This window comes from Mus pahari, chromosome 21 (assembly GCF_900095145.1).
Source record: "Mus pahari chromosome 21, PAHARI_EIJ_v1.1, whole genome shotgun sequence".
NCBI classification, from domain to species: Eukaryota; Metazoa; Chordata; class Mammalia; order Rodentia; family Muridae; genus Mus; species Mus pahari.
In genome coordinates, this window is record NC_034610.1 from 22635478 (window position 1) to 22655714 (window position 20237).

The window sequence follows — 20237 nt, forward strand, 5'->3', positions numbered from 1 at the left end:
GGACCCCTATAGTGGATGGTGAGACCCAATTCTCAAAAGCTGGCCTTTGACCTCTATATACCCTACTATCCCCTCCCTGACACAAATAAATGAATACCTTAAAGAAAGAATAAAGTTGTAAGCAAGGGTGCTTGCTGCCCAAAGGTACAAGCCTGAGGGACCTGAGTTTGAATCCAGGAGACCCCATAAAATTAGATAGAGAACCAACTCTATGATATTGTTCTCTGACCCCGCCCCAACACACACTGATAATAATAAAAATAATTTTTAAAAAACCCAACAGGGGCTGAAGAGACGGCTCAGAGGTTAAGAGCACACACTGCTCTCAGAGGACCCGGACACAGTTCCCAGCAACAAGTGGCAATTCACAACGGTAACAGCTCCAGGGGAGTAGAGAGAGCGCTGTCACTGGGGCAGTGGAGGCAGGAGGATGAGAGGTTTAACGCTATCCTCAGCTGCATTGTGAGTCCAGGCAGTCTGGGCTACTACGGAAGACCTTGCCTAAAAGACGTAAATCTAAACCCAACCCAACCAAACAGCACCCTTAGGCAGCTTAGGAATTCCGCTTGTAGTTAAGGTACGGCACCACGAGGTGGCGAGAGCGTCCAGGTCATAGCCACAGGGCCGCAGCGACGTCGAGCCCTCTGGCTTGACGCACTTAGCTTCTGCTTTTTCTTTCTAGCCTCAGTCCTGCTTGGGTTGGAATCGCAGCTCCAATGCTTTCCAGCTGTGTGACAGCACACAGGCTACCTAACCTCCCTGGCCTCCATATCTCAGCCTGTAACATGATGGTCGGTAATCACAGCGTCCCCATGGTTCCTGTGCCTCAAATTCAGAAAGAACCCGGTACAGGGAAGGCTCTGTTTGTCTGTGTGTCCTGGGTCGACTGTCTCCAGGGTCCTAAATCTGGGCACCTCTAAAGGTTAAGGGTTTCATGCAGGAGCTGTGGTTTCCAGCCGTGAGTCGGAGGCAGAGAAACCATTGCAAGGCTCCTGGCATCTGGTCTCAGGGTCCAAGGTGCGGCTGGCAGTCGTCCCTGTCCACCAGGCAGGTGACTGGCACTGTCCGAGAGCTTGAAGCGAGCTGACATCCCTCAGCACTGCCCATTCCCACGTCATGCTGCTGAAAGGGAACTTAGAAAATAAAACCCCGTCCTGGGCAGCCGAGACCCAGCCAGTCAGGCTCCCTGATACTTGCTCAGCCTCCAAACAGGACTCAAGGCAGCAGCGACCCGGCCGGACCAGAGCTCGGAGATCAGAGCCCCAGCTCTGTCACTGAAGTGCTGTGTGACCTGGAACGAGTCTCTTTCACTCTCTACCCACAGTGGGATAGATCCCTGGCCTTCCTTTCCAACCCAAGCTGTGGTAAGAACAGGGGTGATTGGCCTGGGGTGTGGCGCCTTCAGACAGCGCCTGTGCCTGTTGAGCATGCGCAGAAGGCTCGGCAAGTAAAGGCGCTTACTGCAGAAGCCTGTGGCCTGAGTTCAATCCCGGGTCCCGCCTGGAGGAAGAACACTGACTCCCAAAAGTTATCTTCTGACCTCCATCCACGCACCGTGGCACAAGTGCCCAAACATGCATATCATGCATGCAGGGCACACACACACGATAATAATAGATAATTGTTAGCCAACATGGTGGCGCACACCTTTAATGCTAGCACTTGGGAGGCAGAGGTAGGCAGATGTCTGAGTTCGAGGCCAGCCTGGTCTACAGAGTGAGTTCCAGGACAGCCAGGGCTATACAGAGAAACCTTGTCTTGAAAAACCAAAAATAAATAAATAAACAAAAAGAGGCTCAGTGGTTAAAAGAACTTACTGCTTTCCCAGACGCCCTAATTTTGGTGGCCAGCACCCACATGGGGCGCTCACACCTGCCTGTAACTCTAACTCCAGAGCATCTCACCCTCTGCAGGCCTCATTAGACACAGGCACCCGTGTGCGCAGACTCCTACACAGACACACATGCCTTCAAAAACAAAGCAGTCTCTTTTAAAGACCAACCAACCAAAAGTAGAGAGTGAGGGACAGAAGACAGCCAGGGGCTCTCTGTGCAGAGCTGAGGTGTGGCTGGGGTTGGATTCAGAACACATGCACACACACACACACACACTCCAGCCCCGTATAACCTAAAATAAAATGTTTCGGGAACTGACGCGGGATGTCCACACTTCCCAATTTAGATCAGCTTCCTTGTAGCCATTCTAATTGCAGACCTCCTGCTCGGCTGTCCGAGGTGAACCTGACCCACCTTCCTGTTTTGCGCCCCGCCCCCACCCCTTCCTGTTCCGCGTACCTCCCCCACCCTCCCTCCGGGTTTGCGCCTCTGCTTCAATACAGATGTCCTCCGTTTCCGGCACAGCAACCCTTCCCACGTCTCTCGTGTCCTGGCCTCACGTTCTCTCAGCCCCGTGGAGATCTGACCCCTGTCCGTTTCCATGGGGCTGTCCTTCCCACCCTGAGCCTCCCTCGATTCATCCTCCCTCAGACTCTGGGCCACGCAGAAGGAGCCAGCGCTGGTCCTGAGGGGTTTGCAGATGCCAGCGAAACACAAAAGGCGTAGGGACAGAAAGGCAGGCCAGCACCGAAAGGCGCGGGAATAAATAAATCAATGAATGAATAATGGATTGGTAATTGATACTGCGTGTTGGGCCTGGAAGAGAGGGCCAGGCAGAAGGGAGATCCTGTTGCCCTGTCTTCCATATAGAAAAAAAAACGGCTTGGAGGGGAGGGGGAGGAAGGAGAGCCTTCCTTTGAGTTCTCTTTCTCTCGCCCCTCTTTCTCCCTCAGACAGTCACATGTATCTTCCTGTGGTGGCCTTGAGCCCTTGCAGGTTAGGTCCAACTTCTGTCCCTTACCCTCTCTCCACCGGGCTGGGATTGCAAGCATGCATCACCATGCCCAGTTTGGGGTTTTGTTGTTGTTTTTTGTTTTGGGGTTTTTTGTTTGTTTGTTTGTTTTGTTTTGTTTTTTTCGAGACAGGGTTTCTCTGTGTAGCCCTGGCTGTCCTGGAATTCACTCTGTAGACCAGGCTGGCCTCGAACTCAGAAATCCGACTGCCTCTGCCTCCCGAGTGCTGGGATTAAAGGCGTGCGCCACCACGCCCGGCTTGTTTGTTTGTTTTTGTTTGTTTGTTTGTTGTTGTTGTTTTTGGTTTTTCGAGACAGGGTTTCTCTGTGTACTACCCTACCGGCCTCTTGTTGGATTGTTCAAGAGGTCCAAGATGACCACAGACTCACTGTGTGGTGGAGGATGACTTCTGGAGGCTGGGGTTACTACAGGCCTGAACCACATCACCAACTATGTGCTAGAACTGGGGCCCAGGGCTTTGGGTGCGCTCAGCAAGCACTCTGCTAACTGAGCCATGTTCTTAAAGCCCTCCCGGTCTCCTGATGGACCTACAGCTCTGTGAAGGCTGCGCTTTCTCCCAGCCTCTGGCTTCTCTTCCCCACGGTGTCATAGCCTTCTACCCCCTGAGCACTCACTTAGGACTCTTATCAACCCTCCAAATGTCTGACCGGCTAGGGATAGGAGGCATCCTGTCCGGGAAGTCTGGTGCTGTGGACTCCGCTGACCTTTTTCTTAAAAGTATCATCATCTTCACCACCACCACCACCACCACCATCATCATTATCATCATCACTGCATTGAGAGAACTCACTAGCCCCTCCTCTGCCTTCTCAGCCCTAGCGCACACACCTAGCCCCCCCACCCCCACCCAGGGCTCCAATTTGTCTCCATGAAAACATTTTACTGTCTAGCTAGGCCAATGCATGACAAGGGAAGGGGCAGGCTTTTGTAGCCTTTCTCTCCTGGATGCCTCTGTGAGAACCTCAGTGGGGAATCAGCCTCTTGCTGTGAAGACACGTCTGTCATAAGGGGTGCATTTGCACAGCCCCGGGAGAGAGCACCGGCAACTCAGACTGTCACTGTTATAAAGATGGGTGCCACTCCCCCCTCCCCTTTTAGGTTCCGAGTGGCGGGTGAGATGCTCCACACACCTTGTTTCGGTGGGCAAGATACTCCACTGGCCTTGTTTGGCTCCAGCGTCCCACCTGGGGAATAAAACCACCACCACCATTGATACAATGAACAGAGCTCTGGGTGTGTCCGTGGCTCCCCTATACCCCAGCCACTCCACCAACTCCCGAACCCTGACTAATACTTGACTGTCTGGTCCTACCCTAGACGAGATGCTGCCTACGGCCTGATGGTTTGGTGATGTCATCTATGCTCTAATAATACAGCTTAAGGACTGGAGAGATGGCACAACGGTTAAGAGCACCGATTGCTCTCCTGAAGGTCCTGAGTTCAAATCCCAGCAACCACATGGCTCACAACCATCATCTATAACGGGATCTGACGTCCTCTTCTGGTGTGTCTGAAGACAACTACAGTGTACTTATACATAATAAATAAATACATCTTAAAAACAAAACAAAACAACAATATAGCTTGAAACCAGTATCCGTGGAATTCTTAGCAGGCATTCCTCCCTCTGGGCTCCTGGACTGGTGGACTTCAGAGCTCACAGGGAGCCTCGTCCGCCAGGGGTTCAGGAAGTCCTTCTAAGAACATCAGGTGTCTTCTAAGGACATCAGGTGTCTCTCAAGCTAGGGAGGGGCAGTGGTGGGCGGTTTTCTCCTCCTGGTCTTCCTTCTCTGGACACATTAAATGAATCCTTTGCTCTTCTGCGTCAGGCCCCACTCCCTGGGGCAGCAGTCTGGCTCCTGGAAGCAGTTAGAATACAAGGCAGCAACTGAGGGGGGTGTGTGTCACCATTTAGATCCCCAAGTCCCAGAGAACCTCCCAAAAGGCCTCCAGTTAGCTTTGCTGACAGCCAGCTGAGGTGAACTGGCCTGAGGATTCACAAAGGCCGCCTTGGCAGAGCTGAGTGTGGGAGTGGGCCGTGGGATAGGGGGGAGGGGAGTATCATCGCTATTTGGCCAGTCTTAAGGCTCCTGTTCTCCATGGACCCAACACAAACGGGCATGGGGGGGGGTCATCACACCAGGGTTAGACAGCAAACCCCTATCCTGCGTGCACCCCCACATGAGAAGCAGGGATTAGGAGCGCTCAGGAACCACACACACCGAGCTGGGGAGCAGGCGGCCGGGCGGGCGCGGCCTCCGGGTACCGCGGCGCTGCCACCTGCGCAGCCACCGCGCCGCCATTGGCTCGCGGAGAAGCCGCTCTAATCCGCGCCGCCTCCGCCCCCGCGCGGCGCTGCGCTCCGCGGAGTCTCTGACCTTCCTCCTTCCCGCAGCCCCGGAGAGACGCGCGGCGGTCGCGCCAGCCTTCTCTTCCTTCTCCTCCTCCTCCCCCGGGAAGCCGGCCGGGCTTGAGGCTGGGCCGCCGCCGCCCGCTTTGCCACCCGCCCCGCTGATGGTGTCCGGTGCTCTGGCGCCCAGGTAGGGGCTCTAAAGCGTGGAGAGAGCGCGGGTTTGGGGGTGGGGTGGGGGTAGTGTTGGGGGTACGGAGAGTCCAGGGCTCCAGTGCGGGATGCAGATGCCCAGCGTATGATGGCGTTGGATACAGCCGAGGGCAGGTGTCTGGGGAGAGGTAGGCGCGCGCCCCCGGATGCTCTTGGCTTGACCCAGCCAGTGTCAGAATGGCCCCTTGAGGATGCTAAAGGGGAGGCCTCTACCCTGGGGAAAGGGAGGGGGAATACGATCGTTGGGAAGCTGAGGCCTGCCCCCCCCCCGGTGTTGTATGTTTTTCTGGGGCCAGCTGGGATGGGTGGGCCGATGCCAGCTTGGTGCGTATGTTATTTCTGGATCAGAGTGGGCTGGGGAGAAGCACAGCCGGCGATGTCTGGTTTAGATTACAGGTACTTCCTTCTTTGCTTCCGACCCCTCCCCCCACCAGCTGGGGGTGGGAGGTGGAAGGAGAGAGGAGGTGGCGATGCTGAGGGCCCCCGCAGATGCTGCAGAATCCTCTCTGCGCCAGCCACACCGCCTTCTCCCTCCACCAACCTCAGCCCATTTGGTCACGGTTGGGGCGCTCTCCCAGTTGTGTTCACCTTTCAGGAGGCTGTGGAAAAGGTTAAAGGGTCATTAATGTGTCTGCGACACAGTGGCAAACCCCAGAGCTTGACTAGACTCAGCTTCAACCCCCCCCCCCCCGGTTTTTAAGTTCCAGCCTTGCCCCCGCCCCCACTTCCCTCCCAAGCATAGCTCTGCAGCCTGGGGGAACTTAAAACATGCGGCACCTTCTTTTTCTAGGCACAACCAGAAATAGCCCATTGTCAGGGGCCCTGGCACAGCTGGGGTGCAGCTTGCCAGTGGTCTGGGAAGCTCTGCCCGCAGCCTGGTTTTCTTATCAGATGTTTACCTGGCTACTCAGATCACCCTTTCTAAGCAGTTTCTTGGCACCCCAGGGGAGAGGTCACCTCTGGCCCCATGTTCTTGAACCCTGTCAACCGGGAGGTTACTTATGTCTGGCCTGTCCCCCTCTAGACCAAAGGGCCTTCAGGTTAAGAATCTGACTTGTCTCTGTCATTGTCATTGTCTTAGAAGGGCTCCTCACGGAAGAAATGTTTTCACATGAATGAATGAATGAATGAATGAATGAATATATAAATTTGGGGCAATAGCTAGCAAGCTGGAAAATGGAGGGGAACCCCTTTGGTCTTTCTATTCCCCGGGACCAAAGAGCCACCAAGAAACTCCTTTAAGCCTGGGGTTGAATGTCAGCTGTGACTATTGGTGGGGCTTCTGTCTTGTTGGCTCCTGACTGACTCATTGGCCCCCTGTGTCCCCGGGGAGCCTGGCCCTTTGCTGAGGGACCTCCCTGTGTCCCCGGGGAGCCTGGCCCTTTCCTGAGGGCCTTCCTTCCTTCAAGCTTCTGCCTTGGTGATTTCTACAGTGCTACATCTCAACTGTAACGAGACAATCCAGTCCGGGTCAGCTTCCAGGGCTGGGTGGACCCCAGCCGGGCTGTTCTAGGTCTCTGGGGTCTTCTGAATAAGCCATGTGTGTAAAAGGTGACATGGGCCCTCGCAGGGAGCCATTCTTGGCTTGCCTTGTTCCTTTGACAGGCGCACAGCCCTCCCTAAGTAGGCTGTACCACCCTGCCAGTCAGCTGACTCCTCTGCCTCCCTCTCTTGCTTTCCATCGCTCTGAATTCTCACTCTGTTCCTCAGGAAAGCCACCCTGCTCTCGCCTGCCGGCCTTCCGAAGCCTCCTTGCCCATGGCCCTTGCCCCATCTTGTTCCTCTCCTCAGATCCGTTGCCCCAGTCTTGGAGTGACATCTTCCCTGGGTTATGGAGACAGTTGAAGGATGAAGGAGGTGTGTCTTGGTCTGGTGACCCCGCCAAGGCCTGACCCAGAGACCTTTACTTGTGGAAAGTGTGACGTAGTGAGTCATTTGAAAGGTTCCTGCAGGAGATGCTTGCACCCCTGGCAGGATTGAGTGGCAGTGGGAGACTCACGGAAGAAGAGAGGCTTCTGTGAGTCTGTCAGGGCAGGTAGAACAGGAAGGGCCAACGGGGAAGGAGCTCACTGATCCGGGGGTCCTCCCCACGGAAGCAAGAAGAGGACCTGAGGGAATGACAGTACTGAGGAGAGGAGGAACAGGCTCCAGACAAGGGCCTGGAACATTCTATTGAAGCACTTTCTGCTGAGCCAGGTCCCTAGCCCCTCACTAAGGGGTTCTAGGCAAGGCTGTTTCTTCTGTTCTATATAGCTCCAATCCTCAGTTTTACATTTAAAGTTTTTTGTTTGTTTGTTTGTTTACATTTCTGCTAGTATTATTATTATTACACTGTTTTGGTTTTTCGAGACAGGGTTTCTCTGTGTAGCCCTGGCTGTCTTGGAACTCACTCTGTAGACCAGCTTGTTTTTTTTTTTTTTTTTTAAATATTTATTTATTTATTTATTTATTTAATGTATGTGAGTACACTGTTACTGTCTTTAGGCAACCACAAGAGGGCTTCAGATACCATTAGAGATGGTTGTGAGCCACCATGTGGTTGCTGGGATTTGAACTCAAGACCTCTGGAAGAGCAGACAGTGCTCTTAACCTCTGAGCCTTCTCTTCAGCTCCCCCCCCCACTTTTTTTTTTTTAAGATTTATTTATTTTTATTATATGTAAGTACACTGTAGCTGTCTTCAGACACACCAGAAGAGGGTGTCAGATCTCATCACAGATGGTTGTGAGCCACCATGTGGTTGCTGGGATTTGAACTCAGAGCCTTCGGAAGAGCAGTCAGTGCTCTTAACCACTGAGCCATCTCACCAGCCCCCGCTTTTTTTTTTTTTAAAGGACCAGCTTAGTCTTGAACTCACTAGAGATCCACCTGACTCTGCCTCCTGAGTGGTGGGATCAAAGACATGTGCCACCACCACCCTGCTTAGATAATTTTTTTTGAGACAGGGTCTCACTCACTATGTAGCTCACTGGCCTGTAACTCACTCTGTAGACCAGGGTAGCCTCAAACTCACAGACATCTCCCTGCCTCTGCCTCCGAAGTCCTTTTGTTACTTATTCTCATGTGTAGGTGTGCAGGTGAGTGCGGGTGCCTGCAGAGACTAATGCTCTTGCATCCCTTGGAGCCGGGGTTAATAGGTGGAAGGGAGCTACCCGCTGTGGGTGCTGGGAAGCACCTCATCTTCTCAAAAACTGTGAAGGCTGGACTGCTGAGCACCCCCCCCCCCGCTCCCCCTCATCTTATATTTTTTCTTGAAGGAAAACAAAACCAAATCAGAACAACCCCAACACCTTCCAGGCTGGCGAGATGACTCAGTGGGGAAAGGTATTTGCCATTAAGACGGATGATTTGAGTTCAGTTTCTGATACCACACGGGCGGGCAGAGAGAACCGGTTCCCCTTTGACTTCCACTCATGCTGTGGCGGATAAATAAAAGAAAAGAAAAACAAACCCAGCCTTTCAAGTCAGGTGTGTGGTGTGTGTGTGTGTGTGTGTGTGTGTGTGTGTGTGTGTGTGTAGACTTTATGGTATCAGCCCTTGGGAGGTAGAAGCAGGAGGATTAAGAACCCAGTCCAAGCCGGGAAGTGGTGGCGCACGCACCCAGGAGGCAGAGGCAGGCTGGGTTTCTGAGTTCCAGGCCAGCCTAGTCTACAAAGTGAATTCCAGGACAGCCAGGGCTACACAGGGAAACCCTGTCTCAAAAACCAAAACAAAACAAGAACCCAGCCCAGCTTTGGAGCCCTTTTTGAGTCTAACCTAGATTATACGAGACTGTTTCAAACAAAAAGCTTTTGGTTTTTCTTTTCTTTTCTTTCTTTTCTTTCTTTCTTTCTTCCTTCCTTCCTTTCTTTCTTTCTTTCTTTCTTTCTTTCTTTCTTTCTTTCTTTCTTTCTTTCAAGATTTTATTTATTTATTATATATAAGTACACTGTAGCTGTCTTCAGACACAGCAGAAGAGGGCATCAGATTCCACTACAGATGGCTGTGAGCCACCATGTGGTTGCTGGGATTTGAATTCAGGACCTCTGGAAGAGCAGTCAGTGCTCTAAACCACTGAGCCCCTTGGTTTTTCTTATTGCAAAAATAATTGGCGTTCGGTGGGAATCATTTAGATCGGACTGGAAAGTCATTAGCTACCTTTGCAGCCCTTTGCCCATTGGTTTCCATGACCTATACCTTGCAGTTGGTTTCCATGACCATGAAGGACTGGGAGCAGGTGGCCAGGGCCCTAGGAGGTACCCTACAGGAGCCACCCACCCCCAGAAGCAAAGCTTCAGTTCAGTGACAGTGGCAATCACAGATGACCCCACAGGCTTTGCACAGCTGACAGGACCTTCAGGGGCGTGTCTAGTTAGGTCTCGGTCTAGTTAGGCATCCTCCCGGGTGTGTCTAGTTAGGTTTTGGCATCCTCAGGCACAGCTGCCGGGGTCCAGTGTGGGGCATCTATAGATGGTACCCAGGCAGCCAGGGCAATAGAGAATGCTTAGTTCTAGGAAGGGTGGACAGGAGGAACTGGAAGAGGACTTTTGTGAGGCAGAAGCTTGGATGATAAGACAGAGGGTATTGGTGAGGTGCCTTGAGCCTTCAGACTGGGGCTCCTGAAGACTGGGAGGACCAGGGGCCATAAGATTCAAGTGGAGGGAGAATGCTGGAGGAAGGGTAGCTCAGTGGTTAGGAGTACTGGCTGCTTTTGGAGAGGATCTTCCTGGGTTTGGTTCCCAGCAACCACAGGGTGGATCAAAACTGTTTGTAAGCCGGGCGTGGTGGCGCACACCTTTAATCCCAGCACTCGGGAGGCAGAAGCAGGCGGATTTCTGAGTTTGAGGCCAGCCTGGTCTACAAAGTGAGTTCCAGGACAGCCAGGGCTACACAGAGAAACCCTGTCTCAGAAAACCAAAAATAATAAAATAAAATAAAAATAAAAAGACCAACTTGAGTTGTCTTTTTTCTGAAATCTGAATTGCATTGGCGCCCTTTGGCCTCTAGGAGGCGGTGTTTAGGGATGGAGAAGGAAAGAAAGGAGTCTCCTATCCCTTTTCTGTCCTGGGAGAGGGGTGGTGTGTGTGTGTGTGTGTGTGTGTGTGNGTGTGTGAGAGAGAGAGAGAGAGAGAGAGAGAGAGAGAGAGAGAGAGAGAGAGAAACTGTGTAAGCATGGAGGTTAGGCCTCAGGGTCCACCGTGAGGTCTTTATTCGGTGCTGCTCAGTCCAGACTTCCCTGAATTCTCCCGTCTCCTCGTCTCCTCCTCCTCCTCTCGGGCGGTAGGAGCGCTGAGATTACAGACACTTCTGTATCCAGCCTGGTGTGTGTTCCGGGGACTCAAACTCAGGTCCTGATACTCGCAGGGCGAGCCTCTTTACCCGCCGAGCCACCGCCCCAGCCCACAGAGCAGTTTTGAATTCTGTGTCTGTACACTGATTCTGCATGCCGCCTGGCGAGTGCTTGCCCGTTCGGATGGGGCAGAGAGGTTTACCATCAACGAGGAGCTTCTAAATATGGTTAATCCGGCACGGCACAAATCCTTGCAGTAAGCCTTTTCCTGGCCGAGGGTGTGGCAGACAAACCCATCACAGCTCTGGGGGAGAGTGCGTTCGCACCCCGTTTTTGGAAACACCATTTTGGGAGAGAGCCCAATAGGTGCAGTCTTAGCAAGCAGCAATGGTGAGTGACAGGTCACCAGGAGGACGAATCTGGTCAGGACTGCACCCCCCAGCTTCCTCCGCCCCCTCGTACTCCTGCCAGGCAAGGTACCTGGGGATACTGGGGGGAAAGGACAATCTGAAAAGATAGTTACAACTCATGATAGGTTAAAGCAGGAGACTTTATATATGCTTAGGATTTGATTATATTATTATTAGTAGTAGTTTTGGTTTTTCGAGAAAGGGTTTCTCTGTGTAGCCCTGGCTGTCTTGGAACTCATTTTGTAGACCAGGCTGGCCTCAAACTCAGAGATCCACCTGCCTCGGCCTCCTGAGTGCTGGGATTAAAGGCGTGCGCCACCACCGCCGGGCTCATTCTTACTATTTTTAAGGTTTTAAAGTGGGTACAAGTGTTTTGTCTGCATGTACGTCCATGTACCACAGGCATGCCCGGCCTTTGCTGGGTGTCAGGTCTCCTGGGACTGGAATTAAAGACAGCGGTGAGCCACCCTGTGCTCGTCACCATTAAATCATTTATCTCTCCAGTCCCTTTTTAAAATTATTATTTTACAGCTGGGCATGGTGGCGCACACCTTTAATCCCAGCACTCAGGAGGCAGAGGCAGGTGGATTTCTGAGTTCGAGGCCAGCCTGGTCTACAAAGTGAGTTCCAGGACAGCCAGGGCTACACAGAGAAACTCTGCCTCGAAAAAAAAAAATTATTATTTTACATGTATTTATTTAGTGGGGATGGGAGGACAAGGGGACAGGAGAAGGTGCCTGTGTCACATCACCCTTGTGGAGTTTGGAGGACGGCTTCTGGGAGGTGTCCACTGTGAGGGTTACAGGGGTGACACACGTCCTCAGCCTCGGCCTCGGGCATCCTTACCCACATCCCAGCCAGCCTGGGCTTTGTTACTTATTCAGGGTTTTCATCCTTGAGACAGTGGCTCACTGTACCCGACTGTCCTGGTCCTTTCTACGTAGCCAGTTGTCCTCACATCTGTCTGAGCTCTCTGTCTCTACCTCCTGAGGGCAGGATTAACAGCTCCTTCACACTCAGCTTCTTTCTTTTCAGACTCAGTCTTGTTATGTTGCCCTGGCTGGCTTGGAACCCTTGGAGATCCGCCTGCCTCTGCCTCCTGAGTGCTGGGATCAAAGGCATGCGCCACCACTGCCTGGCTCATTATTTTTTATTATTATTTAATTAGGATTTTTAAAAAATTTGCTTTATGTATACAAATGCCTGTATCTACGTATGTATACCATATATGTATCTGGTTCCAGCAGAGGCCAGAAGAAGGCATTGGTTATCCTTGGGCTGGAGTCAGTCGCACTGTGAATGGACACGGGTCTGGTTCTAGAGTTTCGTGTCCTCCCTCCGCAGCCCCCTTGAGCCAGGCCGGGCACATCACTGGTTTCAGGGATGCTTATGCAGGGATGCTGAGCATATTGGATGACTATTGTGGGAGTAGCGGACTCAGAAGGGAGGGGTGGTGCGTTCAAAGGATGGAGGGGAGATTCCAGGCTGACTTAAAGCAGGGACAGGTATGGCTTGGGGCTGGGGACGAGATCCGGGCAGGACTGAATGGAGATACAGCCAAGAGTTCGGTGAGACGACTGGTAATCGCTGACGCTGGCCATTCAGTTAGTCAGTCTCATGTAGCCTGAGCTGGCCTCACTCTGACTCTAGAGTCTAGGCTGGCTTTGAACTTCTGGTCCTCCTGTTTCCACCAGCTCAGTGCAGGGATGACAGGCATGCACCAGCATACCTGGCATTCGTGATGGACGTTTTAAATGACCTGCTTCATTGGACCCTTCTAGAGCAGGTGACTCAGGAGTGGAGGAGACCCTCCTTCATTCCTCAGCCCCACCCTGTAGCACCTGGGCCTTCCCAAGGGCATGCCTGCCGCCAAAGAGGAGGCCATGACAGAGCAGGAAGGTAGGGCTGGTCCCAGCTGAGGCCCACCCCTGATTCACTGAGGGGATTTGCACACTCAGGGCCTCTCTTGGACTGTTTCCTCTTCTGTCTTTAAGAAAGAAATTTTTTTTTTTCTCTTTGGTTTTTTTTGAGACAGGGTTTCTCTGTGTAGCCCTGGCTGTCCTGGAACTCACTCTGTAGACCAGGCTGGCCTTGAACTCAGAAATCCGCCTGCCTCTGCCTCCCGAGTGCTGGGATTAAAGGCATGTGCCACCACGCCCGGCAAAAAAAGGAATTCTTTATGTATTTTGAGACAGGGTCGTGCTGTATAACCTTGACTAGTCTAGAACTTGCTATGTACACCAGGCTAGCCCTATTTTATTTTGAGTCAGGATTTCACTAAATTAAAGGGACTAGGCTCTCTTTGAGTTCCCTCTGTAGCTGGCTTCTACCTTGGAATCCTGCCTCATCCTTCTGAATATTCTGCTTTTGAGGTGTGTGTGTGAGCGCGCACGTGTGTGTGTGTGTGTGTGTGTGTGTGTGTGTGTGTGTGTGTGGTGGTAGCGGCAGTGGCTAGGGATTGTCTCTAGAACTTGATATCTCCTCTGTCTTTAATTTATAAATTTAAAAGAAAAAGATTTATTTATTAAGGGTCATGGTGGTGCATGCCTCCAGTAATGCAATCATTCTAACCAAATCTCGGGTATCGATTCGCCATGCCTGTCTGAAGACACGCCTCTAAAATAAGGACTTTCCAAAAAAAATTTAAAAAAAAAAAAAAAAAAAAAAAAGCCAGTGCTCGCCTTTAATCCCAGCACTCAGGAGGCAGAGGCAGGCAGATTTCTGAGTTCCAGGACAGCTAGGGCTGCACAGAGAAACCCTGTCTCAAAAAACCAAATACATAAATACATAAATAAATAAGGACTTTCTTTTGTTTGTGTAAGACAGGGTCTCACTATGTAGCCTTGACCGGCCTGGAACTGGCTCTCTAGACCAGGCTGGCCTCAAATTCATAGAGATCCATCTGCCTCTGCCTCCCGAGTGCTGGGGTAAAGACTTTCTGTTTAAAAAGTTTATTGGAGGGTCAGGGGAGATGGCTTGGTAGTTGAGAGCACTGACTGCACTTGCAGGGGCTCACATCTACCTGGATCCCGCAGCTTCTTATGGCGTCTGAGGTCACTGAAAGCGCGTGATATGCATGTCCTCAGTCAAAGACACACACACACACACACACACACACACACACACACACACAGGAAAATAAATAAGAATATTTTACAAAAAAAGTATTACAATTAGAAATTTTTAATCAGATTTTTGTGCACATAAGCACATATACTCTTGTGGAGGTCAGATCGCTCCTACAGTGTGGGTCTGAGGGATCAAACCTGGGTTGTCAGGCTTGGCAGCAAGCCCCTTTACACACTGAGCCATCTCGCCTACCTGAGATAAGGACTTTCTTTGGGCAATTTTCTCTTTGGTTCCCTCCCTCCCTCCCTCCTCCCTCCCTTCCCTCCTTCCCTCCCTCTGTCTCTCTCTCCTTTTTTGCTGTAGCATTGGAGATGGAGCCCAGGGCTTTATACATGCTGGGAAATTAAGGTTAGCCTGAGCTACATGTCAGATGTGAGGGTACCCTGGACTACACAAGATTCTGTCTTAAAACAACAATCAAAAGAAAAAACCTGAAGACAGAGATCCGGCTCATACACTGTGATTGGCTGAGCCCTGGGTCTGTTTCTGTGTGTGCCCTCTGCTCCACCTGGCCCTTCTTTGTGAGTCAAGCATTGGTTTTGTCTGCACAGTCCCACAGCCTGAGCTCTATTGACTGCAACTCCACAGGACACGTTCCGCAGGGTCCTCTGTACTCTGTGAGCTGGCAGCTCGGTGCTACCTGTCTCCTAATGCTGCCAGCTGCAGGAAGGAAGTCGGCTCGGGACTGCATCAGGACTCAGTATGCAGGAAGCAGAGGCAGGCAGCTCTCCGTGAATCAAAGGCCAGACATAGTCCATAGTCAAGTGAGTTCCAAGGCAGTCTGGGCTACATAGTGAAACTCTTACAACAACAACAACAACAACAACAACAACAACAGCAGCAGCAGCAATGCCTTCAAGACGGCTCAGGCAATTGCCAACAAGCCCAACGACTTGAGTTTGATCCCTGGCACCAACTTTCCTCTGACCTCCATATGGGTGTTGTAATAGGTACATACATACATACATACATACATACATACATACATATATACATCACACACATGCATGCATCACACACATGCATACATACATACATCACACATGTATGCATGTATCACATACATGCATGTGTAAATATTAGAAATACTAAAATTAAAACAAACCAGATTCACACGGGAAAGGAAAATAGGAGGGTCGGGAGTTCAAGACCATTCTCTACTCCAGAGCGAGTTCCAGGACAGCCTGGGCTTTTGTTGTTGTTGTTGTTTTTTCGAGACAGGGTTTCTCTGTCTAGCCCTGGCTGTCCTGGAACCCACTTTGTAGACCAGGCTGGCCTCGAATTCAGAAATCCGCCTGCCTCTGTCTCCTGAGTGCTGGGATTAAAGGCATGTGCCACCACGCCCAGCTCAGCCTGGGCTTTTCAAGATCCTGTCTCAAAATATACAGTTGGGATGTGGCTCATTTGGTGGCAGGCCCTGCCTGGTGTACACAAAACTCTCCCAGGCTGGTGGCTTCTTGCTCCCAGCTGTGCGCTCAGCTCACTCACTGTTCCAGAGGCTGATGAGTCAGTTTTGAGTATGGCCCAAGTGCTGGCCACTCGGTAGCGAAGGACACACACTCTGTCCTTGTTACCTGAACGCTTCTGCCCAAATCCCAGTGCCCCTGAAGAGCGCTGCAGCCTCACTTCCCAAGGATGGCTGTGTGCTGTACTGGGCTCCTTCACATGCACAGTCCCTTGTTGCTTCCTTGGCGGGGTTTATCTTGTTTTTACAGCGCTGGGATGCAGCCCAGAGTCCCCATACACTAGGGAAGCACTCTGCCACTGAGCTACAGCGTCGGGCCTCGATTTCTGGTTGCAGATGGGTCTATTGAGACACAGAGGGGTCTCGGGCTTCCAGCCGAGGTCCTGCAGTGACCACGTGATTCCAATGTCAGACTGTACCGTGGCTTTTTTGTCTCCTGTTCCCTGCCCCTCCTCCAGCAGGGTGTCTGGTGTCCCCCTATCTCCAGTCCCATCAGGCTGCAGCCCCACCCTGCCCGTCCTTCTGGGTATCAGGTGACTTGTTACCATCTCACCTGTCCTATTTGGCAGGTTCTTCTGATGGATCCCCTCTGTCTCATAGGGGTCCCGTCCTCATTGGCCCTGAAGAAGGGGCAGACCCTGCTCAGCAGTGCATGGTGTGTGTGTGCGATGACTCCCTTCCTCCCTGCTCAGGGCACACAGTGAACTGGGCTGGACCAACCTTAGGGCTGAAAATGGGTGACAGCTGCCAGTGCTTTCAAACCAGACTCAGGGGAATCAAGTCTTGAGTTACTGAGGAGGGAAAGCAAGTAGGACCAGCCTGCCTGGGAGGTGGGAGTGAGCAGGACACACAGGACGGGGGTGTCCCAAGAGGCCACCCTGCTCCATAGGCTGTGGCAGTGGAGGCTGAAGCCGCCTGAGCTCTGTGGGCTTCCTTGAGGGCCGTACGCCCCTCCCGCCTCCCACGGCACTGGGGGAACATTCATGTGAGGGAAGTTTGTTCTTTTTTTAAATTATTATTACTTAATTGAGCTGAGACGGGATCTCTGTATCCTAGACTGCTTTCAAACTCACTTCGTAGCCAAAGACGGCCTCGAACACCCCATCCTCCTGCCTCTAGCGGCCTCTAGCCAGTTATCAAGGTATGAACCCCCAGGCCCAGTTTCTCTGGTGCCTGGGATAGAATCAAGGACCTCATGCATGCTAGGCAAGCATTCTGTCAACTGGAATACCCTCTCCAGCCTACTTCAGTATATTTGTATATGTCTTCGCACATGTATATGCATATGCGTATGTATGCAGATATGTATATGTACATATGTATATGGAAATATATATACATGTGTGTATATGCATATGTATAGGGATATGGATATGTACATGTGTGTATATATGCATACGTATGGGATATGTATATGTATACATATATGTACATGTGTGTATATACATGTATATGTATAGGGATATATATATGTGCATATGTATATGGATACAGGATGTATACATGTGTGTATGTTTATGTATGTATGCTTTGTTACTCTAATTACACTTAGTTTCTTTGTATGCATGTGCACATACCTGTGGAGGTCAGCGGACGGCTTGCCAGAGTGAGTTTGCTCCTTTACCATGTGGGTCCAGGACACTGGACTCCGGTTGGCTGGTGTGTGAAGGAGTGCCTTTCCCTGCTGAGCCATCCACCGGCCCCTCCTTCACTTTAGAAACAGTCTCTTGAAACCCAGGTTGGCTTCAAACTCCCCACCCTCCTGCCTCTGTCTCTCAAGTGCTGGGATTACTGGCATAGGCGACCACACCCAGCTAAGCGTTTTCTTCACAGCCGAACTCATCAGGGCCTTAATACGCTGTGGTGCAAATGTCAAGGAAGTGCCAAGCCATCAGGATGCCCTCTAAGGAGCACGTCGTGGGCGGTTCGTCCGGACAATTAGAAGCACTCAAAGACCCTTAGAGCTTGAACAGATGCGCTGAAGCTGAAACGCGGTTTAGAGCCAAAGAGCCGGTCTTGGACAGCTACTTGGCTGTTGGAGTGTCAAAGGAAGATGAAGTGTGCAGACAGTGAGGGATCTACTGTGTCAGGTGTTTAATGGTGGAACGGGACAGGACAGACAGACCTTCAGAGCAAGTCAGCTGGTATGTGTGGTCCTATAATGGCAGACACCTCCATTTGCACCCGACAGGTCCTGTAGATTCCCCAAGGCCAAGGTGAACCCCAGCACAGACTCCGGGTGAGGGGAAGGATGGTGTATCCACAGAGAACTGTCAGTTGACAAATGTGCCTCTGGATGCAGGGTGCTTTTCGTGGGGAGACCCCTGATGGGGCTTTGGGGGAGCATTTTGTGCCTTCTGGTCACTTAGATATGAGCCTGACAGTCTTAAAAATAAAGGAAGGCACCGGGTGGTGGTGGCACACACCTTTGATCCCAGCACTTGGGAGGCAGAGGCAGGCAGATTTCTGAGTTTAAGGCCAGCCTGGTCTACAGAGTGAGTTCCAGGACAGCCAGGACTACACAGAGAAACCCTGTCTTGAAAAATAAAATAAAATAAAATAAAATAAAATAAAATAAAATAAAATAAAGGAAGGCTGGAGATGTCTCGGCAGTTTAGAGCACTTGTGGGTTTTGACTCTCAGTGCCCACAGAGAAGCTTAGAACAGACACTAACTTTAGTTCCCAGGCTTCAGGCCTTCTTGGGCAAAACATGCACATGTGTGTGTGCATATGTGTGTGTGTGTGTGAGAGAGAGAAAGAGAGAGAGAGAGAGAGAGAGAGAGAGAGAGAGAGAGAGAGAGCACATGAGTGCAAATGTGCATTGCGTGTTTGTATGCACGTGAGTGTGCAAGTGCACACATCTGTGTGTGTACACAATCTTGCATAGTGTCTGGGTGTGGTGGTAAATGCTTTTAAGGCCTGCCACACCATGCCTGGCCCCTTTTTTAATGGGAGAAAACACAGTGCTTCTACAAGGGGGACTGGAGGAACGTCTTTTATGTTGTGGTAGAAGGCAGAGAATGGTGGGGCAGGGGCCAGAGGGTAGCCGGCAAGTTAGAAGCGCTGTCTTTGTCTGTTCCCCTTTTCTCAGACAGCACAGTTGTCAGCTGTGGGGGAGGGGAGGGACTGTGAGAGGCGTCCTCCACAACATCCCACAGTCACCTCATGATGTGGGTGCAACCGTCCCTGCCCTGCAGATGAGAAAGCAACAATGGGGAGCTGGTACCCGGCAGGAGGAGGCTCTCATGATGGGGCATCACCTATGTGGTGGCTCGTCCCCGCCGCCTCACAGATCATGTTCATCACCACCGTGCAGTATCAGGGGGTGCGAGCGTTAAGGTCTGAGCTGGACTCTGGGTGAAGATTTGGAAACAGAAGGTTTAGAAGCTGCTCACAGAGTTGTCCCATATCGAGATGGTGGCCGGGTCCTCACACTTTGCCCTGGCCCGTCACAGGTTATTCAGCTGAGGGATGCCCAGAGGAAAGACTCAGGGTGAACCATCCTCTACCATCCTCTACTAAAAAGCACGCAAGCCCTGGCAGGGCAAGCCCCAACACTCCCAGCATCCCCTGCGGCCCTTGAAGTCTCCGCTCTGGGACCGGCTCACTGTGCTTGGAGTGGCTGCTTCTGGCTTCTGATTAGTCGAGGGGAGCTGGGCCAGGCCAGAGACGCGAGCTTCACTCAAGGTGGCAGCATCTTAGGCAGTGTCAGAGATTTTTTCATTTTCCTGTCCCGAGTGTGTGTGTGCGCGCGCGCGCGCGCGACACCCAAGCACAGACTTCTGCCCAATGACAGTGGCCCTTCCTTCCTCAGATCTCTTTGTGGATAGTGAGCCTTTTGCTTAAGCCCTTTGGAGGACTGGGTCAGTTCTTCCAGCCAGCAGGGTTAGCCCTATTCAGCTTGCCTTAAACGGGCCAGCCACAGCCCAAGTGTCATGGGATTTGCTGCCTCCAGCGGAATCAGTGGAAGCCTGAGGGGTAAACCCACAGCTCTTTGGCCTGTCGCTGGGCGTGGCCGTGAGTGGAGATACCGCTTCACCCTGTGACTCTGGAGGAGATGGATTCCACCTGGGGTGGGGCGGGGTGGGGCCGAGCATCACACAGTGGCTGAGAGTGTCTCTACTGTTCTACAGATGGCTCCGCAGCCTCAAAGGCTCCAATGTGGTACCTCAACTGCATATCTTTATCATCTTTTTTATTATTTTATATTGGTTTTAATTAGTTAATTAAATTTAGTTAATTAGTTAAATAAGTTTAACCTATTTTTAAGACAGGGTCTCATAATGTTGCTTTGCCTGTCCTTGAACTCATAGGAATCTGTATGTCTTTGCTTCCCAAATAGCAGAATTAAAGGTATCTTTATGGCTGGCCTTTTTATTTATGTTTACTTCAATTTTTTGTTTCTGTGAATTTGTGTTTTGCCTGTATGTATGCCTGTGGGAGGGTCTCAGATCTTGGAGTTACAGATGGTTGTGAGCGGTCATATGGGTGCTGGGAATTGAACCTGGACCTCTGGAAGAGAAGCTGGTGTT

General features: G+C 51.5%; 1 protein-coding gene across 1 annotated transcript in view; it reads left to right on the forward strand.

The window, feature by feature from the left end:
- The first annotated feature begins 5241 nt into the window (after nt 1–5241).
- The window catches only part of Pacsin1 (protein kinase C and casein kinase substrate in neurons 1), a 52158-nt gene continuing 37162 nt past the window's right edge, over nt 5242–20237 (forward strand). Inside the window, exon 1 of the mRNA XM_029533117.1 lies at nt 5242–5409. The gene's annotated coding sequence lies outside the window, so the exon portion shown is untranslated. The remainder of the gene's footprint in view (nt 5410–20237) is intronic.